An 8,058-nucleotide genomic window follows, 5' to 3' on the forward strand; every position below is an offset into this window, starting at 1 on the left:
AAGGACGGTGGACAGGCGAGTGAGATGGCTCTCAAACGTAGTCGAAAAAACGATAACATCCTCCAGGTAGCAAAGGCATATGGACCACTTGATGCCTCGAAGAAGAGAGTCCATCATGCGCTCGAAAGTAGCAGGGGCGTTACATAGGCCAAAAGGCATCACTTTAAATTGATAGAGGCCATCAGGAGTCACGAAGGCGGTCTTCTCGCGGTCTTGGTCGTCCACAGCGATTTGCCAGTATCCTGAGCGCAGGTCGATGGAAGAGAAATATCTGGCGCCATGCAAGCAGTCCAGCGCGTCATCAATACGCGGGAGAGGATACACATCCTTCTTGGTAATCTGGTTAAGGTGGCGGTAGTCTACACAGAATCTCCAGCTATTGTCCTTCTTTTTCACGAGTACGACGGGAGAGGCCCAAGGACTGCATGAGGGTTCAATTATGCCTTTGCCCAGCATTTTCTCCACTTCCTGTTGGATGACAGCACGCTCCGGAGCTGACACACGGTAAGGCCGTCGGTGAATAGGACTCGCATCGCCAGTATGAATGCGGTGGGTGACGACGGAAGTCTGGCCCAAAGGACGGTCGCCAAAGTCAAAGATATCCTGGTAGGAAACCAGCACGCGGCGAAGGGCAGCGGACTGTGCCGGAGCGAGGTCTCCTGATATCATGCGGGCGAAGTGGTCGCAGGACGAACCTGACTGCGATGACGGCGGTGAAAAATCCGGTGGAGGTTCTGTGGTCAAGGCAGAAACCGTGTGGCCGGCCAATGGGGTCAGATGAGCGAGTGATATGCCGCGAGGAAGAACTTGCGTCGAGTAGCCAAAATTGAGGATGGGAAAGGCGGTGCCGTTGTTTCTAACTGTCACCACCGTATAGGGTAGCGCGACGTTGCGTGTCATGGCGACCTCAGGAATAGGGCAGGCAACGTAGTCGCCGTCTGGGTAGGGGCGGAAAGGCTGACAGCTGGACGTATATTGCGGCTTGCGGAGGCCGTCGAAGAAACTCGACGGAGCGTAGCCGGGGTGGGCCGGCATCAACGTTGTCGGGGCACGAAGGAAGTTCTAGCCGGAGAAGGCCCGCGGAGCAGTCGATAAGGGCAGCGTGAGTGGACAGAAACTCGATTCCCAAGATGAGGTCATGGGGGCACTGTTCTAGAACAGCAAAAAGAACAGATGTGTGGCGACCAGAAATAGTGATGCGTGCAGTGCACATTCCAAGTACGGCAGGTGTACTCCCGTCGGCTACTCGGACGGTAGGTGAAGTCGCGGGCGTCAGGACTTTCTGGAGGCGGCGCCGGAGGCTCGAGCTCATTACAGAAATTTGTGCGCCGGTATCAACAAGAGCGGTAACTGCCACACCATCAACCAGAACTTCAAGAAGGTTGCATCGGGTAGAAGGGACAATCAGAGGATTTTCAGGCCGGGTCGTAAATGCAGCGTCACCTCCGGGGGCTGCACTGGCTAGTTTTCCGAGAGGCGGCCAAAGGGAGACCGAGAGCGGCGAGGTTGGGGCGAGCGGGACTGACGGCGCTGGGGCGATGGTGAGCGGCTGATCCGGTTTTCCCTAGGAGGACGTTCAGCACTTGAGGCCTCAGGACGGAACGACGGGGCATATGGTGCATGGTCCGGGCGATTGTAAGTGTTTGGGCGATAGGACGTGGGCCAGCGGCTGCGGCAATGGCGGGCGATGTGTCCAATCCGAGAGCACGTGAAGCAGATGGGCCGGTCATCAGGTGTGCGCCAATCGGCTGGATTTCGATAACGTGGCCTGAAGGTCGTGTTCGGTCTTGCAGCAGCGACGACAGGGGCGACCGGGTTGGTAGCAGTATGACCGTTATCAAAGGTGGGTAAAATGCCCATATTCGCGACCTCTTGGCGAACCACGGCCTGAATTAGCGAAATCGGAGCCAGGTTGTTGCTTTGCATACCGTCATGAGGTGTAACGGGTGCCATGGCCTCGAGTTCTCGACGGACGATCCTGGTGACGTTTTCTGGAGCTTGCGCTTGCCGAAGCGTGGCTAAACCTTCGCAGGAGGACGTGGCAGCCGTATTAGGAAGTCGGTCGAAGCGGTGAGTGATACGTTGACTTTTGGCCAGCTCAAAACGACGACATTCAGCGATGACCGACTCCACCGTTGAGCAGTTCTTACACAGTAGCAGATTGAATGCGTCGTCGGCTATGCCTTTCAGTACGTGGCCCACTTTGTCCACTTCAGGCATGTCCTTGTCGACCTTGTTGCACAGAGACAACACGTCCTGAATATACGAGATGTACGGCTCCGTAGACGTCTGAGCACAAACTGCGAGCTCCTGCTTGGCCGCTAGTTGTCGTGCGATAGGTCTCCCAAATAGATCGCGTAATTTCTGCTTACAGACGTCCCAACTCGTCAGATCTGCCTCATGCGTCTCGAACCAGAGTAGCGCAGTGCCCCGCAAATAGAAGATGAGATTCGCCAGCATTATGGTCGGGTCCCACTTGTTAGTGCGGCTGACGCGCTCATACATTGCCAGCCATGCATCGACGTCCACGCCGCTGGTGCCGTTGAATGTCCCAGGATCACGAGGGTGCAAGAGAATGACCGGTGACGGGTCTTGGTCACACTGGGTCGCTTGGTCGGTCATTGTGGTGGCAGCAACGCGCCGTCCGCTGCGAAGATCCAGTTCCCGGTGTTGTAGCGAGCGTACCCCGCACGTCCACCAAAGATGTTACGGGGAGAATATATATAGAATGGATATATTTACAGGGTAAGGCGCACAACGCTGCAGCAATCGTTCAGGGGAGCGCGTGCACACCAGAAAAACCACCCGTCATCGTCGTCATCGTCCAAGCACCGACCACAGGATCGCCGCTCGTGACAATATCAACTGCTTATTCAGCTATGGTTTCTCATCCTTGATCGACGTTCCAACCAGGTGCGACAATTCTGGTTCTTGCACATTGATAGATCACATATTTTCCTCGTCATCTTCTGATTATACCACTGGAGTAATAGATTATTCCATTACTGACCACTATCCTCTGTTCTTCTTTCTGGGTGGTGCAAAGCGTACGCAGTCTCACCAATATACTCACCAATATTCCAAAAGTTCTTTCAATGGAGCTTTATTTATACGGAAGGTGCAAGGCACTTGTTGGAACAGTGTTTTTCAAGAAAGCTGTCCTGAGAGGGCGTATTCGGTATTTTTATCAACAATAACAATCTACATTAGTGAGTGTACAACTCATCTGTCCTTTAAGCATACATTCTCATCTCCCAGAAATCCATGGATTACAAAGGCGTTGCTCCGCTCTATAATAAGAAAGAATAATCTTCACAAAAAGGTGAAATTGCAGCCTTCCAACACAGCTTTGCGAACCAAATTTGAGAATTATAGCAATATCCTTTCTGGTATCCTTAAACGTGCAAAACGGGATTATTATGAAACACAGATAATTCAGAACGGAACGAATACCAGGCGTAACTGGGAGTTCATTAAAGAATTTCTTAATATTGCAGAGTCTAACACGGGCATTAAAAATTATTTACAACAATATGGAATGCACAAACGAGGCTGACATATCAAATGCTTTTAGTGATCATTTTGCCGCTTGCCAGAATGCTCTATCGCCTAGTGTTCTACGCCATCTCCTACGCAGCCCTCAGTAATTTTTCCTCCGACCAGTTTCTTCCGAAGAAGTCTTAAAGGTAATTTCTTCTCTTAAGGTTACTGGACCTGGCCTAGATTCTATCCAGCCTTCGAGAATAAAACTGGTTGCGGCAGACATATCATTTGTTTTATCGTTAACAAAATCTTTAGAACAGGTATATTTCCTGATTTGCTGAAACGTGGTAAAGTAATCCCTGTGTTCAAAATGGGTTCTCGAGAAAACATTAATAACTACCGCCCAATTTACATTTTGCCGTTTTTTAGTAAGGCCATTGAAAAACTTATTTACACTCGTCTAATGCACTTTCTAAATAAATTTAACCTTCTTTCTCCATTCCAATTTGGTTTTAGGCAGGGTTATTCGACGGAATTGGCAGTAATTAACTTCACGGATAACATTAAACGATTTATTGTGGTTTGTTGCAGGAGCCATATTCATCGATCTAACAAAGGCATTTGACACTCTAGATCATTCTATTCTTCTGTATAAGCTCGAATCTTTCGGTATTACTGCTCCACCTTTAAATCTTATACGTAACTACTTGTCTAAATGGCCTCAAGTAGTGTGTCTTAATGGCCAGTTCTCTTCTACTAAATTAACTGTGGCGTTCCCCAAGGCTATATACTAGGCCCATTGTTGTTCTTATTATTTATAAATGATCTACCTAATGTACTTACCACTTGTAGCTGTTTGTTATATGCCGATGACACGACCATTTACTCATCGCATAAATCGCTTACCGAGCTTCATGACACACTTAACACCGATCTTAACAATGTGTATTCATGGTGCATAGATAATCAACTTCAAATCAATCTTTTAAAAACAACGTTTGTACTATTTCATAACCCACAAACTGCGATTTCTTCTTCCATGACGGTCTCGTTAAACACTTTTGTTATACCGACATCTGATACTGTTAAATTCCTGGGTGTTACTCTCGACAAACACCTTAAGTTCAATAGCCATGCCAACTCGTTAATGAAAAAGGTTTCATTTGGCATCCGCATTATCATTAAAGCACGTGCATTCTTCCAACCTCATGTGATTAGCTCGTTGTATCATGCTTAAATTAATATTTATTTATCATACTGTTTATTTTCATGGGGTAATACATATGCCATTCATCTCAAACCACTTGAACGTCTTCAAAATCAGGCAATAAAATTAATGACTTTTAGCTCATTCCGTTGCCATTCTTTACCTATCTATTAACATCTTCGCTTTTTACCCATTCAACAGCTGTTCTATCACAGGTTGTCACTCATTACATTTCGTCTCTTTCATCGTGAAATATCATTAGACAGCCTTCCTTTTCATAACCTCATGAAAAAAAAATAATACTAGGTTTTCAGAACGCAATAATCTTCTCTTACCTAAAATCCAGATCCAACTATGGAAAATTTACACTTCGCTTCTATGGTATTTCACTTTGAAAACGCATCCCTGTTCATATTAAGTCATCTCTTTCAACGCAATTTTTTAAACACAATATGAAAAGAATACTGTTAGCAGAACCATCTTTTCATTTGTCATAAATACACTTTCATAATCACATTTTCTTTACATTACTTCTATTATTGTATCGTTAGGCTTCATATTTCTGTAAAAGAATTTGTATTTGGATTGTTCATTGATATGTAGAAGAGCGAAATTTTTAGTTACGCATTATTAGATATTCCTGCTTTTGATTATTTATTGTGATATTATTGTGATATCGCTGTGATCAATTGTATAGCGCTGTTTTAATACATATCTAATTGTTTTTCATTTATTATAACTTGTTCCCTACGAATTGTATTTTTTGACGCGTTTTTCTCACTTTTTGTTTTGTTTGTTTGTTCGCCCTCTTCTTGCTGGTCTAATACTCTTATGTATCCACTAATGATAGGAGGTCCCCCTGGCAGTTTCTTACTCTGGGACCTCCTGATACTGTATATAATATGTAAGCACGTTTTTTTGTACTTGCAATAAACAATAAACAATTAATTGTGGACGAGCAAGGTATGCCTCAGCGTGGTAACTTGCCATCGTCACGACCCCCACAAACATGTTTGCTTGTTGAAACATACAGGAGTATTACTCAAATTCCCGCTTGCAGACTTGTCCCTTCTCTGGATCGAACCTCACAGGAGGAGTGGCTGGCACTCGCTTGCACTTCACAGTAAGATGTGATCCCTGACCCGCGGTTCGTTGTGAGTTGCGACCATGGTGGGGTCAGGCCAGGGGGACAGAGTGAGTCTTTGACCTAAAGCATTTATTCACCTTAGTCTCACACCAACAATGGCACCGACCACAGACGCAAGCAAGACCACAGTGGCGGAGCGTTCCTCGCGGCTCAGGCGAAAACCACAAGATGGCGGAAACACGTACACTAGAGCCTGAAAATGGTTAAGTCCACCTAGCGCGGATCCGCGCTCAGGCCCTGGGGCTGTGAGTCACTAACAAAAGCCGGGCGCTGCAGGGGGACGGCGTGCGGCGGTCTCCGTGGCTGGGTTGAGTTTCGGCCAGTCCCAAGCTCGTCAGCCGAAAGACCAAGAAACACGTCTGGCAAATAGCGCTTTTGCCGAGTGTTGGAGAGGGAGTCTACCCAGTTCGAAGAAAGGGGAAAGCAGTGAACGGTGTGCCTCGGCCACAACGTCGCCGCAAGGCACGATTTTCAGGCTCCACTCCTCAAAATCACCCCTCAGCCGCGAAGAAGCCACCATCACCTGGACTTTTCCGAAAGGGACATGCTACTCCACCATCAACACGATTGTGTTCATGTTTGTGAGGGAGCGGCTCAAGACGCAGACTGCCGTTGTCGCCGTGAAGGTAATCGCGAGCCAGGTCGGAACAATGAATGATGGTAGAGAGCAGCTTGACGGTCGATAACGGGGTGTCTGAGGCAAGAAGGCTGCTGGGTCCGGGTCACATTGCTTGTCCGTGGCGGCGTGCTCGATCGTGGTGCTCGATCTGGAAGGCTATATGCTAGACACGGGAGGGGTATCCCATCCGCTATCACTCACAATCACGTAGCCCGCGTGATCTGGAACTAGTTAGTTCTGCCGAGATCACCAGTTGTACCCAGGCACTGGACTGAAACATGAAGCTGTGGCCTCCGATATCGCTGCCTGCGGTTGCGGGAGAGCATTCTCCTCGTTCCCTCTGTTTAGTAGTGTTCGAGATCACAAACATTCACAGGTCCACAGGTCGGTCTTAGCATCAAGCCGGGTAGTCGTCCACCACACAGCATCACGCCCATGTTGTACATGTACGAGCCGGGCGTAGCGCAACACGTCCCGCTTAATCACACTATAGGCCAGGCAGCGAAATGGCCCAACTTATGGTAAGTCTTATGGCCACTCGCATGCCTAACGATGCACGTACCGTGAAAGCAGCATAAAAGTGTTCTTCTCAGCGTGCGCGGAATCACCTCATTGGAGGACTCAGGTGCATCATTCTCCGTGGGGATGCAGCGCAGCAACAAACCATCAGAATCTAGCTGGTGGAACTACAACGCGTAGCGGGTAGGAAAGAAACGCCCTCGCTGCTCTACCAGCTAGAGCCGCGCACTAGCACCAATACGAGCTGCATCTCCGTGCGCCACGGCCGCGCCACCGGGTTCCCGGAGCCAATAAAAAGAAAAAAAGAGAGTTATTTGCCGAAGACATGCTACCGCTGTGCATCATAAAGCTCCCCTCTGCTGAATACGTTCCCCATTATATATATATATATATATATATATATATATATATATATATATACCATAACATTCCAAACGGTGCGTTGGAAACTGCACAATGGGGGAAACACACGCGAAACTGATAATAGAGTGGATCCGCCCTCCGCCCTGGGGCGGTCAGAGGCTCACATAGGTCGGGTGCTGCAGAGGGACCGCGTGCCGTGCTCTCCATGGCTAAGTTGAGTTGCTGTCAATGGCAAGTAAAGGCCCAAAAACGCACCGGGCAAACAGCACTTCTTCCGAGTGGTGGAGACCATCTCCCCATTTCGAAGAAACGGAAAAAAGGGGGAACGGGTTGCCTCCACCAGCGTAGCGCAGCAAGGCACGAAAGGTAGCGGGAGCTACGAAAGGTACTCTCTCCACGCTAGCCTCTGCGAGCGAGCACGTAACCATCGAGGGATAACCGCACGCGGCCGCTGCGAGGATATCGGAATACATGTGCATTCCCACAAGCTATAGCTCCAGGCTGAGGCTCACTTTGTTCACCTGATGATGATGATGATGATGATGATGATGATGATGATGATGATGATGATGATGATGATGATGATGATGAACCTTAACCATGGCTCGCACCCACTTAGCGGGTTAGGCCAAGCATCGGGCGGCAGTAGGTAGCTAAAAAATTATTTTTGACAATGAGAAACGCAAAGTAAAAGAAGGCAAATGCAAAAACAATGAAAAT

The sequence above is a fragment of the Dermacentor silvarum genome, chromosome 6 (genome assembly GCF_013339745.2).
Source record: "Dermacentor silvarum isolate Dsil-2018 chromosome 6, BIME_Dsil_1.4, whole genome shotgun sequence".
Lineage (NCBI taxonomy): Eukaryota > Metazoa > Arthropoda > Arachnida > Ixodida > Ixodidae > Dermacentor > Dermacentor silvarum.